The sequence below is a fragment of the Neopelma chrysocephalum genome, unplaced genomic scaffold (assembly GCF_003984885.1).
Source record: "Neopelma chrysocephalum unplaced genomic scaffold, ASM398488v2 Primary Assembly neopelma1_382, whole genome shotgun sequence".
NCBI classification, from domain to species: domain Eukaryota; kingdom Metazoa; phylum Chordata; class Aves; order Passeriformes; family Pipridae; genus Neopelma; species Neopelma chrysocephalum.
In genome coordinates, this window is record NW_020898046.1 from 3,613,609 (window position 1) to 3,624,840 (window position 11,232).

General features: G+C 39.1%; 1 protein-coding gene across 1 annotated transcript in view; it reads right to left on the bottom strand.

The window, feature by feature from the left end:
• The window catches only part of CCSER1 (coiled-coil serine rich protein 1), a 657,717-nt gene that overhangs the window by 645,838 nt on the left and 647 nt on the right, over positions 1-11,232 (bottom strand). The gene's annotated exons all lie outside the window — the stretch shown is intronic.

Consider the following 11,232-nt stretch of genomic DNA (forward strand, 5'->3'; position numbering starts at 1 on the left):
TGGGAAACCCCTAAGTATTACAAGTTGCTCTATTCAAGATAATAAGTTAGCCCATGAAATAACGCTCCTCAATAACAATCATTCATAATAGATAAATTACAAAAGGTCTTTCTAATACACACATACAGTAACCAGAGTACAATTGAAGTCCAACCAGCGCTGACTGAAGCACAACTAAAATGAACAAAGGCAAAACTATCACAATGCCAAAGCAAGAATCCCATCTTAAAAAGGGTGCCTCATCCTTGAGTCACTTTCTTGTACCCTGCATACCAGTTTATCTCTAGCTGAAATTGTCATTCCAATAAACAGGTGCATTTTTGCACACTAGCTCACCAAATGAAACACTAAAACACACCTGCCTGACAAAGCAAACCAACCTCATTTATATATAAACATGACTTGAGTAATTACTGTAGTGCCCTGCCCAAACTGTTTTCCAAAATAAACACACAAGGAGGGTTTGGATGTTGTTACTGTGCCAAACACTTATACAATATAATTATTTTTTACCACAGTCACTCTCTTCATTTATTCCGTATGTTCTTCACCATAATTTGTGCTCAGGTACAGTTCAGAAAAGTAATATGCTTTCTAAATCTTAGCATTAAGACTGAAGGTACTGAAATTTAACATTCCATATGTTTGTTAAGCTACTCTTGACACAAAGACTCCCCTGCTTTATTTCTAAGCTCATTTTCTACTAGAGCAGCAAACCACTTAAAACACTTTGATAGGATTGCACGCTATTTGAATACAAATATTTGGATTTTGCATTCAGTATTAATTGCTAAGTGTTTCGCTATTGCAGAGAAAAACAGATGCCTCTTTTTAATGCACCTTCCTAAACCACAGGTACCAGAGAGATGCTGAATGGCAATAGAACATAGATTACTAGTTTCCCATCTTCAGCTGAGTATCTGTAACTGGGATCTTTCTTTCATTTATTACACTATGGCCGGCCAGCCCAATACATAGTTCTCTAAGTTGGCACAGCTTCTATTCTTCGAAGCACATAGGTGCATTCATTCAAAGCAAAACCAATTAATCTGCACCTTCTTGACAGTAGAGTTTGTTTGGGCTTTCCCCATCCTTTTCTGACACCGTAGAACAAAAAGAAGTCTGGTCTTTGCTTCTGTTGACAGATGTGCTGAATGTCAATGAAAACAGACTAACTTAAAAACTACAATACCTGTTACCTTCTCGGTCAAAAGCTGAGTTTAATAAAAGCTCCATATCTGCGATATGCTTTCTTAAGGACTTCAGGTAGGTAAGTAATAAAAACAAAAAGAGAAGCAAATCTTCAGGTGGTGTAAATGGATACAGCACACGGGCTTAAACAAACCAATTCTCATCAGGCAGGCGTCAGTTCAACACCCTGAATGAGTGCTCCACCCTATGCTTTCAAAAAAGGTGATATAAAAATAACCCAGGGGGAGGGAGGAAGACAATTAAAAAAATAAAACCCCAAACGAACAACAACTTAAGAAAACCACTCAGGTTTTTTAACTCATATATCATTATGAACTCCAGATCTAACAAGGCCTAGTTAGCTACAGATTTGCATGTTGTGGTTAGTTCATTTTAATGTCTAAGAAGCTCCCAGCAGCCAGGACAAACACAAGACTCCTCTCCCAGGTTGACTCTTTGATACTGATCATAGAATGAACTCACTGGGCAGCTTTTCTCTCAGCCAGAGAATTTACATGACTGTCTCTCCTCCAATTTCTCCAAACTTATTAAAACTTTAATTACATTTTAGGATTTCCGTTCTTTTGTCAAATACCGCCAAAAACAAGCAGCAAGTTCAAAGATATCTGGTGCAGATTAATACACAAACCATACACCAGGACAGTAGGATAGCATAGGAAATCAGTATAAGGTGTTTTCACTGCGATGTGTTTTCATTTATTGTCTGAGCAGCACAATTTACCAAAGGTTTGCAAGCTTCATTTTTAACTTCGAGGACAAAAAAAAGGGTTTCAAAACGAACAGAGGAGAACAAACACATACCAAGGGAATGATGCTAAAGACACTGTCATTCAGAAGCTACTACATTTTCTACCTACTCCATCCTTCTTTCACTCAGCCATCAGCAGCCACTGCTCAGCCTAACAAATACGAGCCCAAACAGGAGCTACAACCATCACGTGTGTTTGGATCAACTGAAGGAAGAAGTGCTGTGACACTAACTGAGGATCTAGACCCATAAGTGTACATTTGAGAACAGTTTTAAATTCCTTCGTTATTTATCAATTTTAATAAATATTTCTACAGATCTCATATAGTTTTTACTATTTAAATTAGAAAGAAATAGTGGTTTCTGAAAAACTACTAACAAAAAAAATGGGCAACAAAAGGAGTTCAACTCCTGTATTTATTTTGTTTTAATTGAAGGGGGTGGGCATTTTCACTGTCCTTTCAAGCCCTCCTCAAATCCTTCACTTGAAACAGTTGTTCAGTTCCTCACAGTTCCTCACCTACAGCTCTCATGCCTCTCTCAAGCTGCTCTGTGTCACGTCAAGTCTTGTTTTGTTTCAACTATACAAACCCTTTATGACAAGGACTTAGTCTATATTTAGAAAATGCTGCATAAACATATAGTGCCGTGTAAGTGTTATACGGTTTTACTGGTGTTCAACTTCAGCATTCTGCAAGCCACATGAATTGTCCTGGGCAACTGCAAACTATAAGGAAAAAAAGAATCATTAATGTGAGCGGGGAATTGCTTCTTTTATACATTCCTTTTTCACCCTTAACTATTTTCAAAGCATACAGAAACAATGAAATATTTACAATGCAGGATCTCACTCAAATTCAAATGAAAGCATGAGAAAATAGACAAACTTTAAAATTCTCACACCCTTTTCCAGTAGTAATTTTTTGTTTGCCTTCTTCAATGAACAGTATCATCATAAGACCCTCTTAAACCAAGGCTACAAATAATGTGTGTATTTCCAATACACAGCTTTCAGGAACATCTTGCCCACAACATATTTAACTCCTTAAAACCAAAATAAGTAGCATTTTTTTTGTTTTATTATTTTCTTCCCATCCCCCACCTCCAAGTTATTGACTGTTTAGAGATATCAGAGTAGATTTTTAAAGCTGTGAATTTGTTTCAATTTTACTGTTACTAAAATAAATGAAAGAAATCCTTTTTTCTGAACCATTCACTATTCCTCATTTAGAGCAGAGCATAGCCTTCAACTGAAAGCACCACAGCTTACCTTCTGACTTCGAGAACACTTTTATTTTATATATAAATATTTTTTATTTATTTATTTATATGTGTGTCTGTATGCAGTATTTACCCCAGAAAATTGATCGCTACAGTGTCTTGGGAATATTAGTTATCCCTGCAAGCAACTCACAGGATGAGTTAGCTAAAAACTTCATTCAAGTCTTATTAACACCCTAGTCATCTTCATCTTCACTCTTAATTTGAAATTATTACAGGTAAAAATTACATGTGTCTCTTGACAAAGAGGATTCAGATGCATAATCAAGTTATCAGACCTTTAGCTATGCCACATAAGGTGGCCATTTGCATGTTCTTAGTTCATGTTAAGCACTAAATGAAACAAATTCAAACTAACTTTCCTATACATTAGAAATAGACACAAGTGTAGCGGAGCTGCAGATCTGACAGTCTAAAACAGCCTTTTAGCTTCTGGTTTTGATTTCTCCCTGGTAAAAGTTTTATCTGTAACAAAACCTATCATTAACAGACAATTGTACATTACTTCCTTATTAAGGGCCATGGGCAAGCACTAAAGACTGGTGTGAAATTTGCTGAGACCCTGCCACAGACAGTCAGCCACCAAAAACATAATTGGCCAAGATCAGGATGTTAAAATGAGGGTTTAGAGAGGACAGAGATTACCTTGCGGCTAATGTGACTAATCCCTAAATTTCTTCTAACAGTTTTTTGTGGTAGAGTAGAACAAAGGCATAGAGCTGAGAGAACAGAACAGCTGATTTTCCTTTCATTCCCCACCAGCTCTCCTCTGGGTCTTTTTCTTTCCCATCTTAGCAGATGCCCTAGAGTTTGCTAGCTGTAAAATAAAGATCAGCAGATAAAATGAAGACATTTGTGGTGTCAGCTCTTATCAGCTGAGAAACTAATTTATTTATATTTCTTTTACTTTCTCCTCATCTACTCCATATGCATATTTTCCACAGCTCTCCACTCAATTTTATTCTTCCTTCTACTTTCCCATTATTTATCAATTTCTGAAAATTTCAAATCCAGGCAATCATCTTAACAACCGTGGTTTTTTGAACCTCTGCTATCAACATCATAAAAACTCTAAATGCCCGTATTGTGCCCTTGCATAATCACTATCAGTATAGAATAGATGCCTATTGGTACAGAGCACCTTATTTTCAGACGCACTAAACTTATATCCATTGTATTTGCAGTGTCTCAGCCGTTCTAGAATTCCTACTTTTCTGGACTTACTTATTTTAAGAAACATTTTCATAACCTAATTTTTAGAAGTATTAAGAATTTAATGATGTAACAAAACCCCATCAAAACAGTACAGGTTCAGTAACTTGAAAATCAGTCCTTAAAAAAATAATGGTTGTACACAGCAAACTAAGAGACACTAAAATATTGTTATGGATGTAATCAAGGTCTCATGAAAATCAGCAACAGTTTTGCTACTGGGTTACAGGACATTTCTCACAGAGCTCACAGCTGCTACATTAAAAAAATGGGTTCAAAACCATAACAAATCAGAATTCTTGAGTCTCCTCCCTGCAGTACAACCACTGTACGAACTGTACCTACAAAACACTACAGAATTCATATAAAACAAACCCACTCTATTTTGCTACTCACTGTAAGGGTGGAGCCTGCTATCACCTTTGCACACCACAATCCTTACACCGCATCTACTTTCACACTGGGAAACAGCAAAAGCAGAAGAGAATAGCAGACACCCACATAGCTCTCCCAGCCCAGGAGATCCTTGGCAGCTCATTAACCTCTACCAGAAGAAATGCAGATGAATCGACTGGAATGCCTTCATAGGCTGCTTCTGCAAGACACACAGCTGTGCCTTCACATGCCAGGTAGGTTTTTTCTTTTAGCCAAGTAGTCATGCAATAAGTCAACGGTCTGGAACCGTTGGACAGGAAGAGGAGAGGCTGAGGCTTCCTCCCTATGAGGAGAGACTGAGGGTACTAGGGTTGTTTAGGTTGGAGAAAATGAAGCTCAAGGGAGACTTTTTCACTCTCTGCAACTACCTGAAAGGAGGCTGTGGCAAGGTGAGGGGTCAGCCTCCTCTCTCAGGCAAGTAGTGACAGGACAAGGTGAAAGGGCCTCAAGCTGTGTCAAGGGAAGTACAGATTGGATATTAGAAAAAATTTCTTCACTAAAAAAGTGGTTAAGCATTGGAACAGGCTGCCCAGGAAAGTGGTAGAGTCACCATTCCTGGAAGTGTCAAAAAAATATGGCACTTTGTGATATGGTTAAGTTGGCACAGTGATATTCGGTAAAAGGTTGAACACAATCTTGGAGGTCATTTCCAAACTTAATAATTCCATGATTCTATTATATCACAACATTGCACTTCTACATGCATATCAAACTAACACGTTACATGATATCAATTTGTAAATGCCATTTCCTACAGATGCTGTGTGTCCCAACTTAAAACATATTTAAGTATGAAGAAATATTAAAAGCTTAACATGTCATTTTAAGCACAATTGATACCTTACACTCAAGTTGAAGGCATGATCTGCTCTCAAAGTATTTGAGAGGTCTGTGAATCTGAAAAAATGTACATCAACTTGCAGCATCACTTTACTTGAAATAAATATGGAGAAAACCACATCATTTTTCCTATTGCCATTTTCTGCCAGTTACCTCTCTTCAGCAACATCAAGAGTAAAAACACTAATATATCATTGGAAGAATGTCCTTTCCAAGGCAGTTTAATAATTTCTGAATACAGCAAATGAAATTGTTAGCATTTTCATCCTTTCAATATACAGATTACGTTCTTATTTAAAGCTTCTGTGTTAACAATAGAATAAACAGTCTTGCACAGACTAAAGTATTAAGCATAGTGATAACTAATAAAGAAAATGAAAGGCAATCTTATTTTTGGAAGGACTGTTATTCTATTTCCATTGTCTCTGTGCCACAACATGTTCAGCTGGTCATCAAGAATCCAGCCTGCATATTTTAAAGTCATAAAACCTGATAAAACAGTTACCAGGGCTCCTATTCAAGTTAGTATCAGTTTAGCCACTGGCTTAAACTTCTCCAAGCAGTTATAGCAAAACTTTGCTCTTCTCCTCTTTCCTCACTTTCATATAGCAAAAAAATGAATACAAAACACTTGTATGAATAAATAAATGAGTCAGGATAGTTCAGAAATATAACCCCAAAAATTGGCATTGCACTACATATAGCTAGAAGACACTGTAGAAGTTGGAATTACTACCTAGCACACAGAACAAAATACAAAGTGTATTTGGTTACTGGCAGAGTGGGCAGGAGCTATCACTACAACCTCAGCACAGCACAGCCCTCTCGATCACCTTCTGGCTGTACTGGGTGACTCCCTCTTTGTCAGGGTCTGAGATTTTCCTGGCCTGGATGATGACAGGTTAACATCACTAGAAGGTGACATTTCCACAGATGTCATTGCTTCAGAGATAAATGACCAACTTTGTACTATGTCACAAGCAACACACAGATGAGAAACCTGTAGAATACTTCTGCACTATCACCCAAAACTAAATCTCACTGCACTATACAAAATCGGTAAATTACTTGAGAGCTGTTATTTTTGTATTAAAACATTTGAAGAGATCACATCAAGATGAAACATCAAAGGAGGATCAGAAAAGAGCCTCAAAACAAGAGTGACAGAAGAAAAAAAGAGAAGAAAGCCAGAGCTGGAAATATATCAGAAATGAACACTACACTTTCAGAAGCAGTGATTTGCACTACCAAAATTTATAGGAGAAGAGTGTTTTTACAAGCTTCCTACCACTCTGTCACAACTGGTTCTTCCCACTGGAAAACAGCTGTGACCCTCAGAAGCATTACTGACTGAGTTGGATCTCAAATTCCTGATATGCTAGAGCATTATAAAAAATTAAGTGGTATTTCCTTAAATAATGTAAAAGCATCATTACATTCTACGAGTGCAGAACTGCTTTCTCTCAAACATAACAACAAAATGAAATCCAGGAAAAACTTTTTTGCCTAGGCTGAAAGAAATAATCCAATAGTAATTAGTCCTTGTGGAGAAAATGCTGCATAACTTTACACACAAATCCTGGAATTGGATCTGTTAGGAAGTTTCCACATCTATGCCAAATTATCAAACAAGATATATAAACACAATTAATCCATTAAGATAAGACTATGGGACTTGGGATGCATATTCCAGTTCAACTGTCTGTCTCTACCACAGATCAACTATGTGACTTGAACATAATCACTGCTTCAATTTCCCACGTATGAGGAAAACAACTACACATTCATACCTCAACGCTCACAAGGGCTTTCATAACAATAACCAGGGCAAAGAAATAGTACCGTCTATAGGTAATATAAAACATTTGGATATAAAACCATCATCACTCAGATCTTATAATACCTCTCCACAGTGTATTTTTTCCTTTTAATCTTTAGCAACAGACTACAGCGCACGTTCAATAAAAATCTTGCTTTCTCCACATTCAGGACATGACTGCTTTTCCTTATTGCTTGCCTGTAGTTTCTTTTCCCCTACACTATCATATATTATTATAAAACAACTACCCTCTATAGGACAGTCGCATTCCAGGTAAAGACAGTAGACTTCACAGGAAGCATTATCATTCCATTGCCTTACAATGGAGAAACGATACTACAGTCTTCAGTCACAGAGTGTGTGTGAGTTAGTACTAACTAAGCAATACACTCCACTATGTAGTGGTGAGAGTTGTGAGAACAAGTCAAAAAGCAGTAAGTACAAGTAAACATTTAACTAGCAAACAGCTACAGAGGTTTAATATCATTGTTTGCAAAATACATGGCTGCATCTTCCATACTCTCAAAGTTATAGGCCTTTGATGAATACACAGGAAATAGGAATACACATGAAACATTACAAGTACAAATGACAATGCACATTTAAAGTACTTGCAAGTTCTGTATTTCACACGCCATCTCAGCCAGTACATTCAATAGCTAAAGTCTAATACAAAAGCATATTTACTTTATCAAGATAACCCAGTTTATTATCACTGCAAAAAACTGTCAAATAAATGTAATATTGTGAGAAAAACCTGATGAAACTGCAGTTATTTCTCAGGAAACAAACCCAGCCCCTACTTGCCATTATTTATGTACACATTTCCTTTTGTTCCCCCCCCCCCACCCCATGATGAGCCCCTCCATTGGCAGTAAAACTATTCTCAAGGGGAAGACATAAGGCACTGAACCTTATAACGTAGAATAACTTTTGCAAGATAGAAAATATAGTTCAGTTCTTCCCCCTAACAAGCAGGTAGTTATTCCAAAACTACAGTATGGATCGCTTAATAATTTGACTGTAAGCGTTTATAAGGTTTCTTTTCCATTGATATGCTATCTCATCTCATGCTTTACTTGCGTCAATCAACCTCAGAAAAAACACTTCTTCCCTTGCTGCAAAGGTCTATAACACTTGATAAATACACAGCCTCCTTTTATTAGGACATCTCCAAAAGTACAGAGAAAACAATTCAGGAACTTAAAATACCAGGGAAAATCTAACGTCCTTAGAATATGCAGATTTACGTTTTTCAAAATCTGTCATTAAGTTTAATTTTACAAAATGCTTTTCCCAGTGACTTGTATCTGCCTAAATCCCAACAACTCATAAAAGCCATACATTGGCCTATGCAACTCTGCCCTTTCAAATACTCCAGATGGGCTAATCCAACAAAACCACAGTATCTTCCATAAGCCTTCATGGAGCAGTGGGAATTTCTTCAGATGGAGCAATAGCTCTACATCTCTCTTTCAATTTATGAAACATTCTATTTAGCAAAAATAAAACTCCAAAGCACTGAAAAACTTAAATTCAGCAATATCAAGTTATTAACTTCAAAGGCTTTTGTGAGGCATTATGTTCAAATCTAAGAAGAAATTCAACCACGCACAGCTTATGTGGCACAAGAGATCGTGCTGTCACACAACCATATGCACAGATCTGAAGATACAAGATGCTTTTTCAGCATCTTCTGTGACTAACAGACTTAAAAACCAGACGCTACCTCTTGTAACCCAGACATGGTACATACCATGTACATACCACTGTTCCAGGTCCTCCTGGTACAGCTCCCCATCTATACTCAGGCCTGCACTAAGCTCTCCAGAAGGCAGGCCTCACTTAAGCCACCAGGTACTCCATGAAGTGCTGCCAGGAATCAGAGCAACAGGACTTCACACTGGGCTGACAGACGACTTTCCCACTGAACTAAATTCCCTCTCCAAACTGTGGCAGAAAGCTGCTGTACTTAGTATCCCTCCAAACCCAACTGGGGAAGTTACTCGAACTACAGGGACCACTGCACTCCAGACTCCAAGAGGTAAAGGAAGCCCAATTTGCAGAAAATATCCCTTGTTCATACGTCTCACTTTCAGCAGATTCTGAGACAGTGCTGCCTATTTAGGGGATATTCCTCTCTGCTTGGGATGCAAGAGAGATGCTTCAGGGTGAAAAGTCATCATCATGTCTCTAAGAGGACTCTCTAAGGCTATTTGTTCCTCAGAGTTATTCCAGGTCTGAATCAGCCCTTTCCTTTTACATTTGCAAGAAAACATTCTTGAAATATTTTTTTACTGTTTTTCTAATAGTTCTCTGTCTTACAGCAGCCTCAAAAACCATGGCTAAAGCAAGCACTGCAGAGATAATCCCTAATGCAAAAAAAAAAAAAAGTATTACTACTACTACTTCTGGTTAAATACAAATATTACTGTCTTTTATACCAATTGCATTTGTACTACAGGTACACATACAATGAGGAGTTGTAAAGAGAATAAGAACCCTCCTGAATGATTAGGCACAATGTCTTTGCTATCGGAGCTTTTCCAGTTCATTAATATTTCACTTTTATATATTCCTCAGCTGCTTTTACAACATGTTCCTTTCTCTCCTTCTTAAGTACGAGCAAGGAGAATTGTTTGAAGTAACTAGCAGACCTTGCCTCACATCCCCACCTCCATGCCCCCTGAGAGTTTAACACTTCAAGTACAATATATACCGGATAGAAAAACACATCTGGCGCAGAGAGGGATAAGAGGATATTCTGAGTCTCCTTTCTAGTTCTATTCAATAATAAAGGTGTGCAATAAGAAAACAGCATACTGCAGTTTCTGTCTATGCCAAGACACTTAACTGCTGTCAATCCCAAAGGCAAGACAGAGACATAAAACGGGGTGGCAGGGTGTTCCCTTCTCTGTGGAAAAGCAAAATAACTGTTCTTTTGCAAGACAACTTGCAACAACATTCTTTTCCTTGCCAAAAGTCGAAGATAACCTCTTTAGCCTGGAGATGGAACACAAAAACTGTCTAGAGGAAATACAGGATTTTCATGAACCTTTTTCATAATAAGCACTATCATCACCATCTGCTCCACTTTTTAAGCATGCCATGCGATTTTGGAAAACACAGGCAGCATCCTCCAGCTCCCGCCTTACAATCCATGGGAAATGTCACACATGACCGCGAGCGCCCTGGCCCTACCCATTCATATTTCTGAAACCACTTCTCCCTATCTTCTTCATAGCTTAACTGCAGATTGCTTAATAAACACAGAGAGAGGAAAAAGGAAAAACATAGAGCGAAGAAACGCCAAAAACAAACAAACAAACAAAAAAACAGACCTACTCTTCTCCCCCGTCACCTGCCGCAGCGAGGCCGGAGCGACCGCCGGAGCGGTGCAGCCGCCCGGCACCGGCTCCCCGCAGGCCGGGCCAGACGGGCCCCGCGACGCCCCCGGGCCGCCCCCCGCGGCACCGCGGCCCCGCCGGCGCTGCCGCTGCCCCGAGCTGGGCCGGCCCCGGGACACACCTGCGGGCGCCGATCCCCGGCCGCCCCGCCACAAAGACGCCAGTGCCGCCGGTGTCCCCCCCGCCGCCCGCCCGCCCGCCCTCGCTAATCCCCGCCGCTACCGGAGCGCGGCTGCCGGGGATCAGCGCGGAGCTGCGGCACCGGCAGCCCCGATCCT